The following is a 13020-nucleotide window of genomic DNA, read 5'->3' on the forward strand; positions in this document are numbered from 1 at the left end:
TAATTGGCACCTTGCCTTTCTGATCTTGTTGGTGAGACTGCAGTGAGTCTATAGGCAGGAGTCAAAAGCATTCAAATCAAGGACAGATTCATAGCTGAGATGCTGTCTGAAATGTTCTTTCTAGTGTGCACTGATCCCTGTCCTGTCCTTGATAAACTCATCTCCATTCTTGGCCACCGACATTTAGGTATAAGTCATTAATATATCTTTTTTTTAAATAAGTTAGGCAGTGGCCATTGAATTCTGAAGAAATTCATTGGAAATTGGTCATATTAATGATGGTCAAAATTACTCAACAACCATGATCTTTTCCTTCCTGCTACTAAACCAATTTGTCACTCTCCTATTGGGCTTTTATTTGTTTAAAGTAGTCTGTCACATGGGATCTTACTGACAGTCTTTCAATTACATGTAGACTACATTAACATATTACCCTGTCAACTTTCCTTGTTACCTCCTCAGAGAATTCAATCAAGTTATTCCAACATGCCACCCTTTAATAAATCCACGTTGCTCAGACTTAATTTATTTCTTTCTAAATTATGGTACATGGTCTCCCTTCGAATAGATTTTAATATTTTTCCCATACCCGAAGTTAAACTAATTAGGCTGTAATTACTTTGTTATCTCTTCATCCGGTTAAATAACAGTGCAATGTTGGCAGGCCCTCAATGCTCTGGCATCACACCTATAGACAGGGATGACTGAAAGATGACTTTTCGATCATCTATAATATTTTCCTTGATTCTTTCAACAACTAGTGATATATTTAATCCAAACCTGAAAACGGATCTCTTTTCATACATGCTAAACTCCCTCTGATATTCTGAATTTACTCATATCAACCTACCCACGTAACCTTTCCTAGCCACCTGCTTTCACAATAACATTGATGTTACCTCTCAACCCCTGCGCTGGTTTTGGGAAGATAGCTGCAAAGTCTTCAGAACCTCATTCCACATTCCACCATGACACATAGTCTTTTTTTTACCCCAACTTTTAGTTATCCTTTTGCACTTTATGAAAGGATATTAATGTATATTTTACTTGCCAGTAGCTTCCATTCACATCTTTCCACCCCTTCTTTCTTTAATTATTTTGCCTTATGCTTTCTAGGCTTTTAGGACATAGAACATAGGAATCTACATTACAGGCCCTTCGGCCTACAATGTAACCTACTCTAGAAACTGCCTAGAATTAGCCTAGCACATTGCTTCTAAGTTCCATGTACCTATCGAAGAGTCTCCTAAAAGGCCCTATTATATCCGCCTCCACCACCATCACTGGTAATGCATTCTACACACCCACCACTCTCTGTGTGAAAAACTTACCTCTGACATCCTCTGTACCTGCTTCCAAGCACCTTAAAACTATCCCCCCCTCCAACCTTTGTGTTAGCCATTTCAGCCCTGGGAAAAAGCCTCTGGCTATCCACACAATCAAAGCCTCTTGTCATCTTGTACACCTCTGTCAGGTCAACTCTCATCCTCCATTGTTCCAAGGAGAAAAGGCCAAGTTCACTCAACATATTTTCATAAGGCATGCTCCCCAATCCAGGCAATATCTCATAAATTTCCTCTGCACTCCATCTATAGCATCCACATCCTTCCTTTAGTGAGGTGACCAGAACTGAACACAATACTCCAGTGAGGTCTGACCAAGGTCTTATATAGCTTATACAGCTGCAACATTATTGCCTTTTTGCTGTATTTAGTTCCTATATCTTTGACCTAGCTTATCCTCAATATATTCTGCTGAGTAGGGAACTGTGTTTCACTTACTGAATAAACAAATTAATACATTCATCCCATGGATGAATGGATGAACTGTTTTTGGAACAGCTTCTTCCCCACTGCCATCTGATTTCTGAATGGACAATGAACTCATTTACACTGCCTCATGATTTTTTTTCCTTTTCGTGGGCCATTTTGCACTATTTTAATTATATATTTTTTCTTACTGTAATTTTTTTTTATTATGTATTGCATTGTACCACTGCTGCATATTTCACAATATATGCCAGTGATATTAAACCTGATTCTGATTCCTTCTGTGTCATCTGACTTTCACTTGCTGCCTGTTCGAGGTGTAAGAACTGTCCAATTTATTTCACACCACCTTTAAAATCAGGACACTAGGATGTTGAATTATCTCAAAAATCAGAGTGCTGTCACAATGCAAGATGAAATCTGAGAGACAGAGGTTTTTATTTAGACGTTACTTATTCCAAACATGCTTCCTGCTTTGGGAAAGTGGCTTCAATGCACCCCAGTGAAATGATTGAAATGTGAAATTAACAGCAAGTGCTCTGTAATTACAGCTTTGACTTGTATTGCAAGACAATAGTTTTTGATTACATTCTCCAAAGAATGACTCAAAAGATATGTCACAATGTTTTAATTATAGGAATCATGGGTAATGCACAAAAAGTGTGTAATTAAATCAACCTGAGTCAAATGAATGCATTTCCAACAATCATACTCGATAATACCAGAAGAGTGGTTGCTTTTTCGCTAAAACCAATTTCAGATTTCCTGGTCACATTGAGTGACATAATTTCTGAACTGTCAAGCCTCATCCAATCAATAAGTACAGGCTGCATCACAGAGCAAATGCCGATTGCTATGACTTTGTGTCTTCACAAATTATTGCTCATTAGTGTCACAGTGACCACAGTTTGACTAAGGTCGATAGTTCAGATAATATTTTAGCAAAGAGAGTCTGTCTGGGAGTGCATTGGAATTGTTAGGTGTAGGTGGAACAAAAGCTTTGGTGAGGGACACAGCAGTAGACAACGTGAGGCCAAAGCACAGTCAAGGAATGTTACAGGAGGAAATAGGTGGTCTTTGGAATTGCACAGAAATGAGGTTGGAACATTTTCCAGCAAAAGGTTCAAACCGCAATCAAATCTGATCCCAAACACAGCCAATATAAGCAAGCTGAGCTCAATTTTTTTTTGATACATGACCCAACTCCAGTAGATAGAGTGAAGTCTCATTGGGCTCAGGTCTGGTAGCTGGGCTCCACTGTGAAGATAGCCATTGAGAATTAGGGATTGCTTCTTGTGCAACCTGCACTTTTCCGGTTTATTTTTCATTTATTTATTTTCTGGGATCTGGGGATTGCTGGCAAGGCTGGCATTTATAGTCCACCCACAAGTGCCCTAGAGAAAGTGGTGCTGAGTTGTCTTCTAAAATCACCATGGTCCTTCTAGTGGACGTCCTCCCATAGTGCTGTTGAGTCGAGATTTTTAAAACTTTTAGAACCAGTAGTGATGAAAGAACACAATATAATTCACAGTCAGGATGTTATGGTACTTCGAGGGGAAACTGTGATTGATGGTGGTTCAGTTTGCATGCTATCCCTTGTGCTACTTGGTGGAATAGATCCAACAACTACAAAACACTTTCATCTGAACCAGAATCAGGTTTAATATCACTGGCATATTTTGTGAAATTTGTTGTTTTGCAGCTACAGTACAATGGAATATATAATAAAAAACTATAAATTACAGTAAGTAATATATAAGTTAAATGAAATAGGTAGTTCAAAAAGAGAGGAAGAAGCAGCATTTATAGGTCCACTATTTATTCAGAAATATGATCTGTGTCAAGTAGGTCTCTATCCATTGGCACCAAATGACCATTGATACCACATTCAATGAAAATGTTCTCTTCATATCAAGAATGGTCAAACTCACCTCACTTCTGGAAATCAGCTCTTTGGTCCATGTTGGATTTGGGCTGTGCTGATGTCTGAAGTTAACTGGTTCTGTGAAGCCCAGAATGAACATACTGAGCAAGTTATTGGTGAGTAAGTGATACAGCTGTCGGCAATATCTATCCCCCGCCACTTTGCCAGTCATTGTGAATAGACTGACTGGGTACTAATTAGCTGGATTGGATTTGCCTGGCTTTTTTGAACGGGCCATACCTAGGCAACTATTCCACATGGTTGGGTAGTTACCAGTGCTACAAGAATAGGGGAATAACTTGGCTAGTTCTGGAGAGCTGGCTACAGGTAGAATTTTGTCTGATCATGTAGCCTTGCTACTTCTAGTGCTCTAAGATATTTCCTCATATTGCATGCAGCTAAGCAAATTGGCTGTAAAGTATCCTTTTAAGGATCTGGGCAGCATGACAACAGAGCTAGTACTTGAATTGGTTTATTATTGTTACGTCTACCAAGATGCAGTGAAAAGCTTATCCCACATACTGTTCATACAGATCAATTCATTACACAGTGCATTGAGATAGATAAGACAAAAGAATAACAATGCAGAATAAAGTGTAAAGTACAGTGCAGGTACACCAAAAAGTGTAAGATCATAACAAGCTAGATTGTGAGGTCAAGAATCCATGTTGTTGTACAAGAGGTCCATTCAGGAATCTATGCTGCCTCGTACCTCCAGAGACCAATCCTGGCTTTCTGGATTGACCTGTATGGAATTTACATGTGCTGCCTTGAACTGTGTGCACCTCCTCTGGGCACTACAAAGGGTAGTAGCTTATTATGCCACTGTAAATTGTCCTTAGTGTGTGATGAGTGGTAGAATCCGGAAGAAATTGATGAAAATGAGATTAAAGAGTGGTTGTAGATGGGTCATATTCTGCATGGAGGTCGGTGACCAGTGGTGTGCCTCAGAGATCTGTTCTGGGATCCCTTCTCTTTGTGATTTTTATAAATGACCTGGATGAGGAAGTGGAGGGAAGGGTTAGTAAATTTGCTGATGACACAAAGGTTGGGGTGTTGTGGATAGTGTGGAGGGCTGTCAGAGTTTACAGCGGGACATTGATAGGATGCAAAACTGGGCTGAGAAGTGGCAGATGGAGTTCAACCCAGAGAAGTGTGAGGTGGTTCATTTTGGTAGGTCAAATATGATGGCAGAATACAGTATTAATAGTAAGACTTTTGGCAGTGTGAAGGATCAGAGGGATCTTCGGATCTGAGTCCACAGGACACTCAAAGCTGCTATGCAGGTTGATTGTGTGGTTAACAAGGCATACAATGTATTGGCCTTCATCAACTGTGGGATTGAGTTCAAGAGCTGAGAGGTAATGTTGCAGCTATATAGGACCCTGGTCAGACCCCACTTGGAGTACTGTGCTCAGTTCTGGTCATCTCGCTACAGGAAGGATGTGGAAACTATTGAAAGGGTGCAGAGGAGATTTACACAGATGTTAGCTGGACTGGGGAGCATGCCTTATGAGAATTGGTTGAGTGAATTTGGCTTTTTCTCCTTGGAGCAATGGAGGATGAGAGGTGACCTGATAATGGTGTATAAGATGATGAAAGGCATTGATCATGTGGATAGTCAGAGGCTTTTCCCCAGGGTTGAAATGGCTAACCCGAGACAGCGCATTTTTAAGGTGCTTGGAAGTAGGTACAGAGGAGATGTCAGGGGTAAGTTTTTTACGCAGAGGGTGGTGAGTGTGTGGAATGGGCTGCCGGTGACAGTGATGGAGGTGGATATGATAGGGTCTTTTAAGAGACTCCTGGATAGGGACATGGAGCCTAGAAAAATAGAGGGCTATGGGTAACCCTAGGTAATTTCTAAAATAAGTACATGTTTGGCACAGCATCGTGGGCCGAAGGGCCTGTACTGTGCTGTAGGTTTTCTATGTTTCTAATGTGCAGGCTTAGTGTAAATGAGTTGTGGATGGTCAATGAGGATGTGATGGTCTTGTTTCTCTGCTGTATTTATGACTCACTGACTCTAAAGAAGTTGAGATTAATTATGCATTTGGCAATTTTGGCTAAACATGGGATACTGCATCCCATGGTAATCAGCCTTGATGTTTTTAATTATAGAGAGTTGTCCTGTCCCACTTAAACCCAAGGATGTAAGATTGATTTGACACCCAACCTGACCCTAATCCAACATTTGCAGTGGTGTCCCACTGATTCTATTCTTAGTACAACTTAGGAAGTCAAAGTTTATTCCATTTCGGACACCCGTTAGGAGAAGAAGTTGGTTGGTGAAAGAGGAACAAATTGTATGGCTAGGGATATAGAATCTTCCCAAAGTTTACCTGAGGAAAATGACTGCTCCAGAGGCCAGGTAAGCAACCTGCCAGTTTAGTATTTGAATCGAATAAGATGTGATGAAGGAGAACAGGTTGCTTATGGAGCATGAGTGGAAACTCACATAGTGGCTTTGGATTATGTGCTAAAGTTAATGTTTCAATGAGACATTAAATTAGCCAAGGATTGATGCTTGGAGTCACCTGAGGTAATGTTGGGGAACAGGAAGTGGAGGCAATGCATATTCCTCTCTGCCATTGAATGGATAAGAATTGAAAGAGTAAAGCAAAATAAAGTTGTTGCTAAAAATCTGAAATATAAATAGAAAGTTCTGAAATATTGTAACAGAGGAGGCAGTAAAATTGGAGATCAAAATAAATATACTGCTTAATAATTGCTATCAAAATTTGTAACAGTAATGGATATAACAAGTTTATGTGAGTGCAGAGTAAAGAAAGGGGGTGAAGGAAAAGGGAAGCAGAAAGGAACATTGTTGCTTGATATGAGGAAAGATGAAATGAATGAGATAATGATACAAAATAATATGGAAATGAGAGAAGGTGAGATAACAGAAAGAAAAGTGGCAGACTACAGATAAATGTAAAAAATACAATGATCTTTATCAATGGTTTTTGTTATATCTACTCCTGACTATTCCAACACACACTGAGCAGAACCCTTTTTGCCAAACCATAAACCATCAGCTTTCTCATTTGTGGTTTTATGGTGTTAGTGAGGAAAAACTTGTAACATAGCAAAATAGGGCAAATGTCCCACAGTACAGCTTGACTTTATTAACTGGATGAGCTCAAGGAGATGATCGTCGATTTCAGACGGTCTCAGCCTGACCACACACCCCTCAGCATCAGCGGCTCCATAGTGGAGAGAGTGGAAAACATCAAGTTCCTTGGGGAGCAGATCTCGGACAATCTCACCTGGTCCAGGAACACCACTGGGATTGTGAAACGGGCCCAGCAGAGATTGCACTTTCTGAGGAAGCCTAAACAAGCATCACTCCCCACTAACATCTTAACTACATTCTACAGAGGTGTGGTTGAGAGTGTGCTGACCTTTTGCATCACAACCTGGTACTCCAGCTGCAGTGCTGTCGACAAAAAAGCCTTGCAGATGGTGGTTAGGGGAGCAGAGAAGGTTATTGGGGTCTCCCTACCTTCTGTCCAAGACCTCTTTCAGAGTCGATGCCTCCAGAAGACACGGTACAACATTAAAGACCCCTCACATCCTCTCCATGAACTGTTTGTTCTTCTACCATCAGGCAAACGTTACAGAAGCATCAAAACTAAAACCACAAGGCTACTAAACAGCTTCCTCCCACAGGCAGTCAGACTGCTAAATAGCTGCTCTACCTGACTCTGCTTTTGACACTTTTAACTTGCACTGGACACTTATAACTTGAGTTTAACTGACATGTGGCTGTTGTGTTTTACTACTTATTGTTATGTTTATTATTTAGTGTTGCGTTTGTTATGTTATGATTTCACTGCTCCTGGGAAACGCTGTCTCATTCTGCCCTGCAGAGCTGATGTACGGTTAGAATGACAATAACGTTTTTTGAATCTTGAACTGTTTAAAAACTAAGTTACAGCATTTACCTCGGAAGTCTGCAATAGATTTTAGCAAAATGCATCCACTGTCCTGGTATATTGGAGAAATACATTCATTCACCTCTGGATAATTTAATTAAACATTTCCTATAATTAAACACTTGCAACATATTTTTGAGCCATTTCTGTCAATCACTGACACAGTAACTGATTGGAAAGCCGTGGATGAACCAGGAGGTACGTTGTCTGCTGAAGGCTGGATCTGTGGCAGACATATCTGGCGAACTAGGCCTGTACCCGAAAACCAGGTATGATTTGCAGAGGGCTATTACAAGGGTGAAGAGACAATTTTGAATGTGGTTGGAGGTGACATCGGCTGTACGACAACTCTGGCAGGGTTTGCAAGTCATTACTTCCTACAAGGTGAAACCCAATGGCATGAATGGCAATGATGCTTCACTACCAGAAGAACTCAATGCCTTCTGCACCCGCTTTGAAAGGGAGAATATAGCTACAGCTGTGAAGATTCCTGCTGCACATGATGACCCTGTGACCTCTGTCTCAGAGGCCGATTTTAGGCTGTCTTTAAAAGAGTGAGCCCTTGCAAGGTGGAAGGTCCCGATGGAGTAACTGATAAGGCTCTGAAAACCTGTGCCAACCAACTGGTGGGAGTATTCAAGGACATTTTCAACCTCTCACTGCTACAGGCAGAAGCTCCCACTTGCTTCAAAAAGGCAACAATTATACCAGTGCCTAAGAAGAATAATGTGAGCTGCCTTAATGACTATCGCCCGGTAGCACTCACATCTACAGTGATGAAATGCTTTGAGAGGTTGGTCATGACTAGACTGAACTCCTGCCTCAGCAAGGTCCTGGACCCACTGTAGTTTGCCTATCACCACAATAGGTCAACGGCAGACGCAATCTCAGTGGCTCCTCATACAGCTTTAGACCACCTGGACAACACAAATACCTATGTCAGGATGCTGTTCATCGACTATAGCTCGTCATTTAATACCATCATTCCCACAATCCTGATTGAGAAGTTGCAGAACCTGGGCCTCTGTACCTCCCTCTGCAATTGGATCCTCTACTTCCTAACTGGAAGACCACAATCTGAGCGGATTGGTGATAAAATCTCCTCCTCGCTGACAATCAACACTGGTGCACCTCAGGGATGTGTGCTTAGCCCACTGCTCCACTCTCTAAATACCCGTGACTGTGTGGCTAGGCATAGATCAAATACCATCTATAAATTTGCTGATGATACAACTAATGTTGGTAGAATTTCAGATGGTGAGCAGAGGGCATACAGGAGAGGGATATGCCAACTAGTGGAGTAGTGTCGCAGCAACAGCCTGGCACTCAACGTCAGTAAGATCAAAGAGTTGATTGTGGACTTCGGGAAGAGTAAGACAAAGGCACACAAACCAATCCTCACAGAGAGATCAGAAGTGGAGAGAGTGAACTGCTTCAAGTTCCTGGGTCTCAAGATCTCTGAGGATTTAACCTGGCCTCAACATATCGATGCAGTTATAAAGAAGGCAAGACAGTGGCTATACTTCATTAGGAGTCTGAAGAGATTAGGAATATTACCAAATACATTCAAAAACTTCTATAGATGTACTGTGGAGAGCATTCTGACAGGCTACATCATTGTCTGATTGAGGGGGTTGGAGGAGGCTACTGCACAGGACCAAAAGAAGCTGCAGAGGGTTGTAAATGTAGACGGCTCCATCTTGGGTACTAGCCTTCAAAGTACACAGGACATCTTTAAGGAGCGGTGTCTCAGAAAGGCAGCATCCATTATTAAGGAACTCTAGCAACCAGGGCATGTCCTTTTCTCACAGTTACCATCAGGTAGGAGGTACAGAAGCCTGAAGGCATACACTCAGCAGTTCAAGAACAGCTTCATCCCCTGTGCCATTTGATTCCTAAATGGACATTGAACCCTTGAACACTACCTCACTTTTTAAATATATATAATTTCTGCACAATTTTTAATCTATTAAATATACATATACTGTAATTGATTTACTTATTTAGTTATTATTATTACTATTTTGTTTTTTTTCTTCTATATTATTTATTGCATTGAACTTCTGCTGCTAAGTTAACAAATTTCACTATGCATGCCATGATAATAAACCTGATTCTGATTCTGAACTTTGTTATTACCTCCTATCTGATTCCCATAATCATCAATTCCTTTTCAGAATCAGAATCAGATTTATTATTACTGTTTTACATGATTGGGTGCCAGCATGAACTCAATGGACTGAAGGGCCTGATCCTGTGCTGTGTAACTCAATGTCACTGAGGTTTAGGTTGTTTAAAGTACAAAAATACAAGTACCAAGTACATTTATCATCTATATACATATACGTCACTATAGGTAACCCTGTGATTTGTATTCTTGCAGGCATACTCAGTAAATCCAAGAACAATAATCGAAATAATGAAAAACTAACCACGGAGGATGAACACGAAACCGACGTGTAAAAGAGAGCAAACTGTGCAAATACAAAAGAAAAAAAGAAATAATAATAATAAACAAATAAGCAATAAATATTGTGAACATAAGGCGAAGAGTGCTTGAAAGTGAGTGCATAGGTTGTGGGAACAGTTCGGTAATGGGGTAAGTGAAGTTGCGTGAAGTTTCCCCTCTGATTGAAGAGCCCGATAGTTGAGAGGTAATAATTGTTCCTGAACTTGGTGTTTGAGTCCTGAGGTTTCTGTGCCTTCTTTGTGATGGCAGTAGTAAGGAAAAAACATTGCCTATATGGTGAGAGTCTCAGCTGATTGACGCCGCTTTCCTGTGATGTAGATGTGGTCAACAGTGGTGAAGGCTTTACGCATGATGGACTGCACCACATCCAACACTCTTTGTAGGATATTCCATTCAAGGGCATTGGTGTTTCCGTACCAGGTTGTGATGCAGCCAGTCAATATACTCCCCACCACACATCTATAGAAGTTTATCAAAGTTTTAGATGTCATAACATATCTTCACAAACTGCTAAGGAAACGGTGGCACTGCTGTGCTTTCTCCTTTGTTGCACTTACGTGCCGAGCCCAGGTCAGGTCCCCTGAAATGATAACACTGAGGAATTTAAAGTTGCCGGCCCTCTCCACTTCCGATATCCTGATGAGGACTGGCTTATAACCTCTGGTTTCCCCCTCCTAAAGTCAATAATCAGCTCTTTGGTCTTGCTGACATTGAGTGAGAGGATGCCCTTGTGGTACCACTGAGCCGCAATCATAGTGAACTTATTTGAGCAATGTGGAAAATGAGTGAGGACTGTACTATAATGGCTGCATTGAACAGTTGGCAAAGCTGTGGAACTAAATGAAATAAAAGTAGCATATAACAAGGACATCTTTCAACTCTGCTGAAAATCCAAATGGTTTGTCATAAAATAAACTGTGGTCGCAATTAAAATGTTTTATATTATGTAGCTGTGTTCTCCCCATCTGCACTCAAAAGCCATTTTCATATTGTCTTCCTCTCCTCTTCTAGCTTCATGTTATTAATAAAAAGTTCCTTGCAAAAGAAGGGATCATCACCTGCCATCGTTAGTGCTGAGCAGGATAAGGCAGATGTTGTCTAATGGTTGCATATTGCGATTCAGCCTGGAGCTGATTGGTGTGAAAATACAGTGCTTGTCACCACAGCCTCCTCACAACTTGCCTGAGGCAGGGTTGGAAATTTCAGGAGCTGATTCACTGCCAGATATAGTGAAGATACAATCACAGAAAATGTGATTATTTCCCCACTCCCTAACTCGTAAATTATTCCCCTAGCATCACCGATAGATTCCCCAGTGTTTTATGCAGTGCACTGGTGTGTGTGTGTCATCTAGGTACAATACGCAGCTGGGGGTGATAAATTTGCACTAACAGATATTCCCTAAGAGCAGTCTCATGACATGCACACATTTGTCTGAAGGCATTCAGACTTTGCTGGCCAGATTTGCTTTTGACTGTAAACCATACTGGGTGACTTATGTAATATAAGTCACAGCTTGTGGTAACATAGTGGTTGAGTTAAACAGACTGGCAACAGAGTTCTGGACCATTTGTCCAGACATGAGCTCAAATCACACCACAGCCACTGAGGAATAAGCTTTCAGGAAAGCAAATAAATCCTGATTTTCTTTAGGAAAAAGCTAATTTTAGTTATAGTTATGTTATGGTAGCCAAGAAACTTGTGGATTGCTGTACAAAACAAAATGTGTTTGTTTCATTCAATCCCTCGAGGGGAGGAACTCTGCCATCCTTAAACAACCTGGCCCATATGTCACTCCTGACTGTAAATGTGATTGGCTCTAAACTGCCTTTCATTTGGGGCAGGTTTGGAGGGAGAATAAAGACTGCATTTCCGTGAGCAAATAAGTACAATATTCAGTATCTACAATCATTTAATATGAATAAAACTGTATCCATATCAGCTAAAACAAAGTGATCTGACAAGAGTAATATTATCACAACCCAACCATCAGGAAAGTGCTGAGATGAAGGAGTGGCTGGTTTTGCTTGACTGTTTAAACCTCAAACCCTCAAACCCTGTTCTCCACACATGAAGTGTTCCTGTGTGTCTGTCACCAGCATCTCAAAATAAAATTGCCTTTAAAATCCCAGAATAAAATCAAAAAATGTCTGCCCATTTTTATTTTGTAAGGAGAACGGTAGCCCCACAAATGCACTGTTCTTTTATACAACAGCAAACCCAGACTTGCAAAAGAGTGTCAATGAGTTCATAACCTGCACCTTGGAATAGAGCAACCAGACCAGTTCCCTCTTTCCTACTTGTAAATCCAAAATCAAAGATCAATCCAAAGTTCCCCCAAACCAACCTTAGCTACAGGCATTAGCAAACAAATCAGCTTATTAGTATAATTATTGCACATGTTAATTATCTGTACAAACATAACATAAGCTGACTATTATAATGAACTTTAAGATTATGTGGAAACTGATTTTTAAAAATGAAAACTGAATTAAAGAGATTTGTACAAAAGTATTTATCTATGGCAAGGTTTTGTTTCTCTGTTACCTGATAGAGAGGCCATGAAGGAGTTGTAGGCCATAGGGAGGTATGCCCTTTTAATTTCAAATATCCTATCAGTCTTATATCCTAATATTAAACATAGAAACATAGAAAATAGGTGCAGGAGTAGGCCATTCGGCCCTTTGAGCCTGCACCGCCATTTATTATGATCATGGCTGATCATCCAACTCAGAACCCCGCCCCAGTCTTCCCTCATACCCCCTGACCCCCGTAGCCACAAGGGCCATATCTAACTCCCTCTTAAATATAGCCAATGAACTGGCCTCAACTGTTTCCTGTGGCAGAGAATTCCACAGATTCACCACTCTCTGTGTGAAGAAATTTTTCCTCATCTCGGTCCTAAAAGGCTTCCCCTCTATC

At 40.8% G+C, this 13020-nt stretch overlaps 1 long non-coding RNA gene across 1 annotated transcript in view; it reads left to right on the plus strand.

Annotated features, from left to right (window-relative positions):
• LOC134347683 (uncharacterized) overlaps window positions 1-12527 on the plus strand; it is a 55730-nt gene extending 43203 nt beyond the window's left edge. The window contains exon 3 of the long non-coding RNA XR_010018230.1: window positions 10012-12527. This is a non-coding gene — a long non-coding RNA (uncharacterized LOC134347683). The remainder of the gene's footprint in view (window positions 1-10011) is intronic.
• The last annotated feature ends 493 nt before the right edge of the window (window positions 12528-13020 follow it).

Source organism: Mobula hypostoma, chromosome 6 (genome assembly GCF_963921235.1).
Source record: "Mobula hypostoma chromosome 6, sMobHyp1.1, whole genome shotgun sequence".
NCBI classification, from domain to species: domain Eukaryota; kingdom Metazoa; phylum Chordata; class Chondrichthyes; order Myliobatiformes; family Myliobatidae; genus Mobula; species Mobula hypostoma.